Below are 12,442 nucleotides of genomic sequence, written 5' to 3' on the forward strand. Positions count from 1 at the left end.
TTTGAATGAGCTAGCATCAAACTGATTAAAGTAAATGGAATAACATAAGAAATAGGGGCAGGACTGTTGAGACTTCTCCGCCGTTCAGTACCATCATGGCTGATCTTTCTCAACTTTTTTTTAATTCACGGGATTTGGGCTTCGCTGGCTGGACCGGCATTTATTGCCCATCCTTGGTTGCCCTTGAGAAGGTGGTGGTGAGCTGCCTTCTTGAACCGCTGCAGCCCATGTGATGTAGGTAAACCCACAATGCTGTTAGGAAACTCCCTTAGTCCCCAAAAATCTATCAAACTGTCTTGAATATATTCAACGACTGAGCACCCACAGTTCTCTGTAGTTGTAACTTAATAGAACTAAATAAAAGAGGGGAGTGAATAGTGAATGAAAGATGAGTAGAAATATGCAAATAACTAATAAAAGAGGTGGCTAATGGATTTATTAACCTATGAACAGGTTCTTTATAAAAATTTGAAGAGTTGTTACACAAATGTCATAGTGCGATTAGTAGAAAGACAAAAATAGGTTGGAGTGACGGGAAGAGGAGTGGAAGTGGTGGGTATGATGGCATTGTGATTATGTTATGATCTAGCAATGGAGGACCTGGACAAATTTGTGGAGATGTGAGTTCAAAGCTCACTGTAGCAGTTTGTAAATTAAATTCATTTAGTTAAATAAATCTGAAATAAAAAGATGGTATCAGTGATGGTGAACAAGAAGCTATTGAATTGCTGCAAAAACCTAACTGGTTCATTAATGTCCTTTAGGGAAAGAAACTTGTCATCCTTACCTGGTCTGATCTATATGTGACTCCAGATCTATGTGTTTGACTCTTACCTGCCAAGCAAGCCACTAAGGCAGCTCACCACTGCTTCCTCAAGGGCATTTTGGGATCGGCAATAAATGCTGGCCTTGCCAATAATGCCCAAACCCCATGATTGAATTTTTTTTTATATAAAGGAGCATACCCAATGAGGCTGTTCAGCAGAGCAGTCATTATCTCCGCCACTGAAGATGGACGAAGGTAATGTTTTCACCCATTTGTTAGTCTTGTTTGTAAACAATATATCTCAAACATTAATGGATAGATTCCAACAAAACTTGGTACACTGATAGGATATGGCCCAGGGAAGAACTGGCTAATTTTTGGTGAAGATGCAGATCTGGATCCTGGAATTTCTTAAGGCACCCTTTAACATTGGGAGATGGGGCAAATTGTTTATTTTTTAGAATGTTGAAGGTTTATTTAGAATGTTGTGGATTGACTCAGCTGCTGTAGTCAGGAATTTGTCACAGCTGTCAAAATGTGAGCAGAGTTTTCAGAAGCGTCCTCAGTGAGATGGAAGCTCTTAATAAAAAGATTTATTTTTTCAGCTTTGCAGTTAGAGCATCAACCAGGCTGGGAAAAGCCTCCAAGAAGGGCTGGGTAATTGTAATAATGTTGAGTTAACACAGCGTGGTGGCAGTATGCACTCTACTGAGCGTCCTGTTCACTTGTTTAATCTGTGTTTGGCCGCCTTAATAGAGAGAAGGCTGTCCTGTCTAGTAAACATGTTTAAGTAGATTATGGGAAGCATTTGCACAAGTCTTCTGAGTTCTGGGGACTGATTGATAGAATGGTATGGGATGTATACATTTGCATAATGGAAACCGCTGACCCAAATTGTCCCAGAACGTGGCTGATGGCAGGGTGGCTGCATAGGCAATATCGGATCGGATATGTTTTAGAGGACTGTGTTTGGCATGAGGGGAGTAGCACAGTAGGGCAAAGCTTTAATGTAATAGTGACCAGCTTCTTTAGTTTCAATATGGGTCTCTTATAGGCAAGCGATATCAATGGAGTGTTGGGTGGCAAGACAGCCAATGAGGTTTCACTTGGAAGCTGACAGGCCCTCAACATTAAGTTGTAAGATTTGGAGAGCATGCCCTATTGCCATAAAGCCAGAGGACTGCTCAATGTTGAGACTGGTGGTTCTGGGGTGGGGGACTGGGATTCTGCAAAGGAGCTCTTTTTAGGCCCTTTAATTTTCCCTTGGAATTTAGTCTGCAGGGGGATGGGATCCTGAGAGGAGGTTCAGCAGGGGGAGATGCACAGACAAAATTAGAAGAGATAGCAAGTGAGTCTGGAAGGCATAGGAAAGGCCAGTTAAGGCACAAGGGAGTTTGGCACGGTTGGATGGTGTTTATTTTAATGCAAGGAGTCTAACGAATAAGGCAGATGAGTTGAGGGCACAAATTAACACATGGAAGTATGATGTCATTGCTGTCACAGAGACACGGTTGAGAGAGGGGCAGGATTGGCAGCTCAATATTCCAGGATAGAGTCTTCAGGCGAGACAGGGAAGAGGTAAAAGAGGACGGGGTATTGCAATATTGATCAAGGAATCAATTACAGCAGTAAGAAGGGATGACATCATAGAAGGCTCCTCCAATGAAGCCATATGGGTAGAACATAAAAATAAAAAAAGAACAATCACATTGCTGGGAGTGTACTATTGGTCCCCAAACAGAGAGAAATAGAAGAGCAGATATGTAGGCAAATTTCAGAGAAGTGTAAAAATAATAGGGTAGTAATAGCGGGGGATTTCAACTTACCCAACATTAACTGGGGTAGTCATAGTGTGATAGGTTTAGAGGGAGTGGAATTTTTAAAATGCATCCAGGAGAGCTTTTTAAGCCTGTGCATAGAACTGAGAGGGGGTGACTCTGGACTTAATGTTAGGGAATGAAGCCGGCCAAGTGGTAGAGGTATCAGTGGGGGAGCATTTTGTGGATAGTGATAACTCCGTTAGTTTCAAGGTTGTTATGGAAAAGGACAAGGGTGGGCCAGAAATCGGTGGCAGAATTTCTGTTTCCCTGGTGGGGTGGGGGGGAGGGGGCGGGCACTGACCCGATCACTGCCTACGATCGGGTCCGCGCCACCATTTTACACAGGCGGGCCAATTAAGGCCCATCCAGCGTATTTGCTGACTCCCGTGGATAGCGGAAGTGTGCGGGTGGTGGCGGGCGTGCACAAACCGCCGGCTCCAATTGCGACCCAACAGTTTGTTTAAAAGAAGGCCTGGCAGCCTTTTTGTAGGCTGCTCACAATGGCCAGTTCCAGGGCGCACCAGAGGGATTCGGGTGAGCAGGCCAGGCTGGAGGGAAGGGCAGAGGAGCAGGCCAGGCTGCAGGGTAGGCCAGCGAGGGACCAATGCGCCCCTCATTTTTCTGATGAATGCCTTGCTGCCCTCCTCGAGGAGGTGGCAGCATGGCAGGTGTTGGTCCCCCCCAGATGGGAGGAGGAGGCCCCCCCACATGACCAAACGTGCCTGGGAGGAGGTGGCAGAGGTGGTGCGCTCCCGCGACATCGTGTGATGCACCTGGATCCAGTGCTGTAAGCACTTCAATGATTTGTTGCGCTGTGGCAGGTGAGTACCATGTTGGCATCGGGCATTTAACCTTGCCCCCTGAGGCCACCGCGGCCCCCCACCCTCCCCAAGCCTTACTGTCGCGACTGCATTGAATCATGTAGGGCATTTTTCCTTCGCTGGGTGGCCAAGCAGATGGTGCCCATGCTGAGGTCATCCTGAGTGGGTCAAGAGAAGATGAGTTCTCCCCCACACCATGTGTTGCTCTTAGTCGCACATGACTAGTTTGGGGGCAACCTGCAGGAGATGCAGCCAGGCGCATACTGAGAACTCCAACACATGTCCTATTCATGGTGATGAGATGGTGGACGGGGAGCCTCAAGGTGTCGTGGCAAAGAACCATCTGCACGTAGTTGCACCTCCTTGCTGTGGGAGGAAATACTGTGTGGTTCCTAATGTGACGTATGCAGCATGTGTTCAAGGGGGGGTTGGGGAGCAGGCCTAGCATCTTTGAGTGATCAGCAACAGCGGGGAGAGGAGGCACTGAAGGCCTGATATGCTGCACTCTGGTTGGGATGTGGCATGCACGTGCAGAGTCCATGTGCAATTTGCCCTAAGGAATGGTCTCTTTCTCAGGAGAAGAATGCTCATAATGCTTCCGAACATGCGAGAACCGGAGGCAGCCAGGCACACCTCTCCATATTAACCCGGTTCGAGCAGGAGGCTCTTGAGCCGGAGAGGCGGCATGCACCCAGGTCTATTGGTGCCGGTGAAGCTGGAGTGGCACGGCCAGGTATTTAAGGTCAACAGTGAGGTCCACATGGTCCTCCCAACAGCTGTAGCACTGATGATTGTTAAATTATTGCTGCAACATTGCTGGGTCATAGAGTCGTACAGTCATGGAGGTCTATAGCACAGAAAAAAGCCCTTCGGCCCATCTCGTCTGGGCCAGGCAAACAAGTACCTAACTATTCTAACCCCATTTTCCAGCACTAGCCCAGAGCCTTGTATGCCATGGCATTGCAAGTGCACATCCAAATACTTCTAAAATGTTATGAGGGTTTCTGCCTCTACCACCCTTTCAGGCACTGAGTTCCAGATTTCCACCACCCTCTGGGTAAAAAAATTCTTCCTCACATCCCCTCTAAGCCTCCTGCCCCTTATCTTAAATCTATGCCTCCTAGTTACTGATCCCTTCACCAAGGGGAAAAGTTCCTTCTTGTTTACCCTATCTATGCCCCTTAATTTTATGCACCTCAATCATGTCCCCCCTCAATCTTCTCTGCTCCAGGGAAAATAGCCCCAGTCTATCCAATCTCTTCATAACTAAAACTCTCCAGCCCAGGCAACATCCTGGTAAATCTCCTCTGCACTCTCCAGTGCAATCACATCCCTCCCATAATGTAGATTCCAGAATTGCACTCAAAACTGTAGCTGTGGCCTAACCAGCGTTTTATACTGTCCCAGCATAACCTCCCTGTTCTTATATTCTATGCCTCGGCTAATAAAGGCAAGTATCCCATATGCCTTCTTAACCACCTTATCTACTTGTCCCGCTACCTTAAGGGACGGGTGGACATGCAAACCAAGGTCCCTCTAATCCTTGTTACTTCCCAGGATCCTACCATTCATCGTGTATTCCCGTGCCTTGTTTGTCCTGCCCAAATGCATCACCTCACACTTAACAGGATTAAATTCTATTTGCCATTGACCAGCTCGTCTGTATCCTCCTGTAATCTAAGGCTATCCTCCACACTATTTACCACCCCACCAATTTTCGCGTCAATTGGTTCTGGAAGGTTGAGCACAGAATGAGCCGGGGGGACAGGGATGATGTTTGTCAGGGTGTGCACGCTATCTGATCCACTGTTCTTGTTCTTCCTTTCAACATCACCAGAGCATGGCCAGGAGGAGGAGCAGCAGATGCCCCCTCTCACACCTGAGGGCCCTGAATTCTCACCAGCGTCACACCATGTCTGCGAGGCAGGCACCTGCACGGATACTAGCACCTCGTTGGGAATTGGAACATTGGCTAGTGTCCCAGGGCACAGTGGTGAGGGCACTTCACACTTGCTGGAGGAGCTGGCAGAGACAGAGAGTGCCCATGGCACTAGCAGTCAGAGGATTGCAGGGGACCAGGCACATGCTCAGTCGGTGCCTGATGATGTGCCTCTGGAGTCGTCCGTGATGCAGCAGCTGCAGGGAATGCGGCCAGGTGTGCGGGAGCATCTGGGGGAGATACGTGAGGCTATGGTTGGCTTGGTCCCCGTGGTGGAGGGGTCTATGCGGACGCTCGCTGAAACAATGAGCCACATGCCCGTGCGCCATGTGTCCTCCATGGAGAGAGTGGTGACTCTCGTGGAGAGCGTACTCCAGGAGACCCGCCAGGGCTTTCTGGGGATACGCTCGGACCAGCAAACCCTCACATCGGCATTGACCTCAGCTGGTCACTGCCAGCGTGGGTGATGGTGTGGGCAACAAGCTTCCCAGCTCGTTGCCCATCCATCCACGGTGAGCAGGGAGGTCCGAAGCGACCTCATGTTGGCGCAGCAGCTGCCTGTCGTCTCTGCGGGCTCCTCTCAGGGCGCTCCAGCTCCTCCGCCCCTCTCCCAGTGACCATATCATCCGGTGAGGCTGCGATGGATCGGGAGATGCCAGCTGTCGAACTGGCCACTCCCTCCCAGGCGGGGTGAGCACAGGATCCACGGGCCAGAGGACAACCGCCAAAGTCATCGAGGCCAACAGGACAGCAGAGTCAGCAGGCAGTCTCAGATGCCACTCCGAGTGAGGGGGCAGCACCAAGACTTAGCACCCAGAAACGAAAGCATAAGGTACCTTAGCCACACCACGGGTCTTTCACTGGTGCTTTTGTGTTGGCCCGAGATTGGGTCCTTATGATTTATTTTTGATTGTTTACACTAGTGTTTAAAAATTGTGAGAACTTCTGATTCACACATTAAATGCCAGATGTGTGGGGGTTGACTGGTTTCTTCTGCATGTGTACGTTTAAGATAAGTGTCATGAGTGTTTCTTTGGACATTCAACTTTATGTACAAGGCCCTTAGTTCCTGCTAATGACCTGGCAGATTTTGCACTTAGTTGTTGAGTATCATGGCACCAGGCAAGGCTGGTCCTGGTGATCCATCTGTGTTGTGCTAGCTGAAAGTTTGTTGGATTAAAGCATCCCAGGTGTCCCTGCCTCCTTGGAGTAGCCCCGGGTTAGCGTCTACCCCCTCGACATTTCCCTGTGCGTGCTCATCCTCGGAATCAGTGCTGGACTCATCGTGTGCAGCCGCAGACGCTGCGTCGATGTCTTCATTGTCCACTGTGCCCCCCCTTTCCAGCGCCAGATTGTGGAGAGTGCAGCATGCAACCACTATCACCGACACACGATCTGGGGGGGTACTGGAGTGCGCCCCCTGAGCGGTCCAGGCATTGGAAGTGCATCTTTAGAAGACCGATGGCTCTCTCCACCACAGCCCTTGTGGTGCCCTGGCTCCTATTGTACCGCTGCTCAGCCTCTGTTCTTGGATGGCGGAGAGGTGTCATGAGCCACCTTCTGAGGGGATAGCCCTTGTCACCCACCAGCCATCCATCCAGCCGGGCTGGAGCACTGAAGAGCCCCGGCACCTGGGAGTGTCTGAGGATGTAGGCGTCGTGGGAGCTGCCTGGGTACCTTGCACAGACTTGTAGAATCAGTATCCTGTGATCACACACTATCTGCACGTTCATGGAGTGGAAGCCCTTCCTGTTGACGAAGGCACCGGGCTCACCCACTGGTGCCTTGATGACCACATGTGTACAGTCTATAGCACCCTGGACGCGGGGGAAGCCAGCAATGGCCGCGAAGCCTCTGGCTCGCTGTGTCTGACTTGCCTGGTCACAGCGGAAGTGGATGAAGGTCAATGCCCGTCTGAACAGAGCACCTGTAACCTGCTTGACACAAGTGTGGACAGCTGATTGGGAAAGATTACCCACCGAGCCCTGGAATGAGCCAGAGGCATATAAGTTGAGGGCAGCTGTGACCTTCAGAGCCACACACTTAGGGGAGATCACAGGCCCAATCATCTGACAGATATAGTTGACTGTCTCCCTTGACAGTCAGAGCCTCCTTCAGCACTGCACTCAGTCATATTGAGGTAATTGCTTCGCCGCCTGTAAACCCTGGCAGCAGGATAGTGGCGTCTTCTGCGGCCCCTTCCACCTGGGACTACCTCTTGGCCCTGCACCCCTTGTGCCTGCGCCTGTACTGCTAAAGGTGGCTCCCCTTGAGGCTGATTGTGCACTCCTGGCCTCCTCCCCCTTCTAGCCTTCCCATCCTCTTCACAGGAGCTGCCTTCAGTGGACAGATCAGATCCCATCCCCAGGCTAAGGGGAGGCTTCCTGAAAGCTACAGGCCCGATAAAGATTCCTGACTGCAGAGTGCTGACCTGAAGGTTTAAAGTCCAGAAAAGGCTGCTGGGATGCGTTCTGAAGTACTGCAGATCACACAGGCAAGTTTAAAATACTTTCTTCAATAAATACTTCACAAAGCAGATTGACGACCTCACTGAGCCTCTTATCCCGCCCGTGAATGAGGTTAATAGAAAAGTCTCTTACCCGCCTGCCTGTTGCGCCGGTGCACCGACCCGAAATAAATTAATTATCTAAGTCGAGATGGCTGGGCAGGTGATGTGCTGTAGCTGTATGATGTGGGAGCTGGCAGATCCCATTGCGAGCCGCAGTGACCACAGCTGCAGCAAGTGTTGGTTGCCGGAGGCTCAGAATTGATGAGCTGGAGTCTGAACTCCAGACGCTGCAGCACATCCAGGAGGGGGAGAGTTACCTGGTCGCTTTGCTTCAGGAGGTGGTCACACCCGGTAGATTAAGTACCTCAAGTTCAGTCAGTGGTCAGGGTCAGCAGGGTGTGACTGCGTGTGAGGCAGGTAGAGGAATCCTGTGTTCAGGAACAGAGGAGCCTCAGCTCTTGACCTTGTCCAACAGGTACGAGGTACTTGCTCCCTGTGTGGATGAGGAACAGGGCTGTAGGGAGGATGAGCCAGCTGACCACGGCACCGTGGCACAGGAGGCCATTCAAGAGGGGGGAGCAAAAAGACACGTGGTAGTTGTAGGGGATTCTATAATTAGGGGAATTGATAGCATCCTTTGTAAGCAGGATTGAGAGTCCCGCATGGTATGTTGCCTGCCCGGTGCCAGGGTGAGGAACATCTCTGACCGGCTTGAAAGGATATTGGAGAGGGAGGGGGAGGATCCAGTTGTTGTGGTCCACATCGGGACAAATAACATAGTTAAGACTAGGAAAGAGGACCTGTTTGGGGATTATCAGGAACTAGGAACTAAATTAAAGAACAGGTCCTCAAGGGTTATAATCTCCGGATTACTACCCGAGCCACGTGCAAATTGGCATAGGGACACGAGAATAAGGGAAGTAAACACGTGGCTAACATGTGGTGTGGGAAAGAGGGGTTCCATTTCGTGGGGCACTGGCATCAGTATTGGAACAGAAGGGATCTGTACCGTTGGGACGGTCTCCACCTGAACCGATCTGGGACCAATGTTCTAGCGAAAAGGGTAAATAGGGTGGTCAACAGGACTTTAAACTAGAAATTGGGGGGGAGGGAAGGGTAAAACTCCAAGAAGTATGACTAATGGGAAATAAAGCAGCAGGTTAGCGTGTTGGGGGGTGGATTCAACTTCATGGAAAATTATACAAAAACTGAAAAGAAAGGAGATCCTAGGAGAGGCTATTAACGTCTCCAGAACACAAAATAGGACAGAGTGTTTGGAAAGGGCTAGGATTCTAACTTCAAGCACATCAGATAAAGGGACGACAATGAGAAGGGGGACGGGAAATACAGGACTGAAGGTGTTGTATCTGAATGCACGCAGTATACGAAATAAGATAAATGAGGTTGTGGCGCAGATTGAAATTGGCAGGTATGATGTGGTGGGCATCACAGAGACATGGCTGAAAGGGGATCAGGACTGGGAGCTAAATATCCATGGAGACACAGCAAAAATTCATCCCTAGGAAGAAGAAGCATACTAAAGGGAGGACGAGGCAACCATGGCTGACAAGGGAAGTCAGGGACAGCATAAAAGCTAAAGAGAAAGCATACAATGCGGCGAAGAGCAGTGGGAAACCAGGGGATTGGGAAGCCTACAAAGACCAACAGAGGACAACTAAAGAAGAAATAAGGAGGGAAAAGATTAAATATGAGGGTAAACTAGCCAGTAATATAAAAGAAGATTGCAAGAGTTTTTTTAGATATATAAAGGGTAAGAGAGAGGCAAAAGTGGACATTGGGCCGCTGGAAAATGACACTGGAGAAGTAGTAGTGGGGAACAAAGAAATGGCGGAGGAATTGAATAGGTATTTTACGTCAGTCTTCACAGTGGAAGACACGAGTAACATCCCCAAAGTTCAAGAGAGTCGGGGGGCAGAGGTCAATATGGTGGCCATTACCAAGGAGAAGGTGCTAGGAAAACTGAAAGGTCTGAAGGTGGATAAATCACCTGGACCAGATGGATTACACCTCAGAATTCTGAAGGAGATAGCTGAAGAGATAGTGGAGGCGTTAGTGGTGATCTTTCAGGAATCACTGGAGTCAGGGAGGGTCCCAGAGGACTGGAAAATCGCTAATGTAACCCCCCTGTTTAAGAAGGGAGTGAGGCAAAAGACGGGAAATTACAGGTCGATTAGCCTGACCTCGGTCGTTGGTAAGATTTTAGAATCCATTATTAAGGATGAGATTTCAGAATACTTGGAAGTGCATGGTAAAATGGGGCAAAGTCAGCATGGTTTCATCAAGGGGAGGTCATATCTGACAAATCTGTTAGAATTCTTTGAGGAGGTAACGAGCAGGTTAGACAAAGGAGAGCCAATGGATGTTATCTATTTGGACTTCCAGAAGGCCTTTGACAAGGTGCCGCACAGGAGGCTGCTTCGTAAGATAAGAGCCCATGGTGTTAGAGGCAAGGTACTAGCATGGATAGAAGATTGGCTGTCTGGCAGGAGGCAGAGAGTGGGGATAAGGGGGTCCTTCTCAGGATGCGGCCGGTGACTAGTGGAGTTCCGCAGGGGTCAGTGTTGGGACCACAACTTTAAACTTTATACATTAATGATCTAGATGAAGGAACTGAGGGCATTCTGGCTAAGTTTGCAGATGATACAAAGATAGGTGGAGGGACAGGTAGTATTGAGGAGGCGGGGAGGCCACAGAAGGATTTGGACAGGTTAGGAGAATGGGCAAAGAAGTGGCAGATGGAGTACAACGTGGGGAAGTGTGAGATCATGCACTTTGGTAGGAAGAACAGAGGCATAGACTATTTTCTAAATGGGGAGAGAATTCATAAATCTGGAGTGCAAAGGGACTTGGGAGTCCTAGTCCAGGATTCTCTTAATGTTAACTTGCAGGTTGAGTCAGTAGTTAGGAAGGCAAGTGCAATGTTGGCATTTATTTCGAGAGGACTAGAATATAAAAGCAGGGATGTGCTGCTGAGGCTTTATAAGGCTCTGGTCAGACCACATTTAGAATATTGTGAGCAATTTTGGGCCTCGTATCTCAGGAAGGATGTGCTGGCCCTGGAGAGGGTCCAGAGGAGGTTCATGAGAACAATCCCAGGAATGAAAGGCTTAACATATGAGGAACGTTTGAGGACTCTGGGTCTATACTCGATGGAGTTTAGAAGGATGAGGGGGGCTCTGATTGAAACTTACAGAATACTGAAAGGCCTGGATAGAGTGGACGTGGGGTAGATGTTTCCAATAGTAAGAGAGACTAGGACCCGAGGGCACAGTCTCAGAGTAAAGGGAAGACCTTTTAGAACAGAGATGAGGAGAAACTTCTTTAGCCAGAGAGTGGTAAATCTATGGAATTCATTGCCACAGAAGGCTGTGGAGGCCAGGTCATTGAGTGTATTTAAGACTGAGATAGATAGGTTCTTGATTGGTAAGGGGATCAAAGGTTACGTGGAGAAGGTGGGAGAATGGGGTTGAGAAACTTATCAGCCATGATTGAATGGCGGAGCAGACTCGATGGGCCGAATGGCCTAATTTCTGCTCCTATTTCTTACGGTCTTATGGTCTTATTGCGCGGGCGCTGAATAATTGGCTTCCATTGAAGACTAAAGGGCCTTAACTGGCCTGTTAATTAATGGCAGGCGCGCGTCGGACTTCATCGTGCGCCCACCCAGTGAAATATCGCAATGGCGCACAGTGATGTCGGGCGAGTCTCCCCACATCACCGCCCCCTGCACGTCAAACGGAAAATTCTGCCCCAGAGTTCTAAATTGGGTGAAGGCCAATTTTAATAAGATCAGATATGATTTGGCCAGAGTGGACTGGGAGCAGCTACTTTTAGGTAAATCTGCATCAGAGCAGTGGGCCTCATTCAAGAAGGAAATAGGGAGAGTACAGGGCCAACATATTCCAGTAAAGACAAAGGGTGGGACCAACAAATCCAGGGAACCCTGAATGTCGAGGGATATACAGGGTTGGATAAAGAGAAAAAGGGAGGCTTATGGCAGATACTGAGGGCTCAGAACAGCTGAAGCCCTGGAGGAGTATGGAATGTGTAGAGGGATCTTCAAAAGGAAATTAGGAGAGCAAAAAGGGGGCATGAAGAAACATTGGCAGGTAAAGTAAAATAACTTCGGATTTTCCTTTAAAAGTACATTAAGAGTAAGAGGATAACTAGAGAAAGAATAGGGCCCATTAAGGACCACAGTGGTAATTTGTGTGTGGAGCCAGAAGACATAGGTAGGCTTCTAAGTGAAAACTTTGTGTTGGTGTTCACAAGTGAGAGGGGCAACGTGGGTATGGAAATCAGGCAGAAGGACTGTGACATAATTAAAGAAATTAGCACAGAAAGGGAGGAGGTTCTAAGTGTTCTGGCAGGCTTAAAAGTAGATAAATCTCCAGGCCCGGATGAAATGTATCCCAGGCTGTTGAGTGAGGCAAGGGAGGAGATAGCAGGGGCGCTGGCAATAATTTTCAATATCTCTTTGGCCACAGGAGAAGTGCCAGAGGACAGGAGGATAGCCAATGTGGGACCGTTATTCAAGTAGGGATAAATCAGGGTACTACAGGCCAG

This window comes from Cetorhinus maximus, chromosome 12 (assembly GCF_964194155.1).
Source record: "Cetorhinus maximus chromosome 12, sCetMax3.hap1.1, whole genome shotgun sequence".
NCBI classification, from domain to species: domain Eukaryota; kingdom Metazoa; phylum Chordata; class Chondrichthyes; order Lamniformes; family Cetorhinidae; genus Cetorhinus; species Cetorhinus maximus.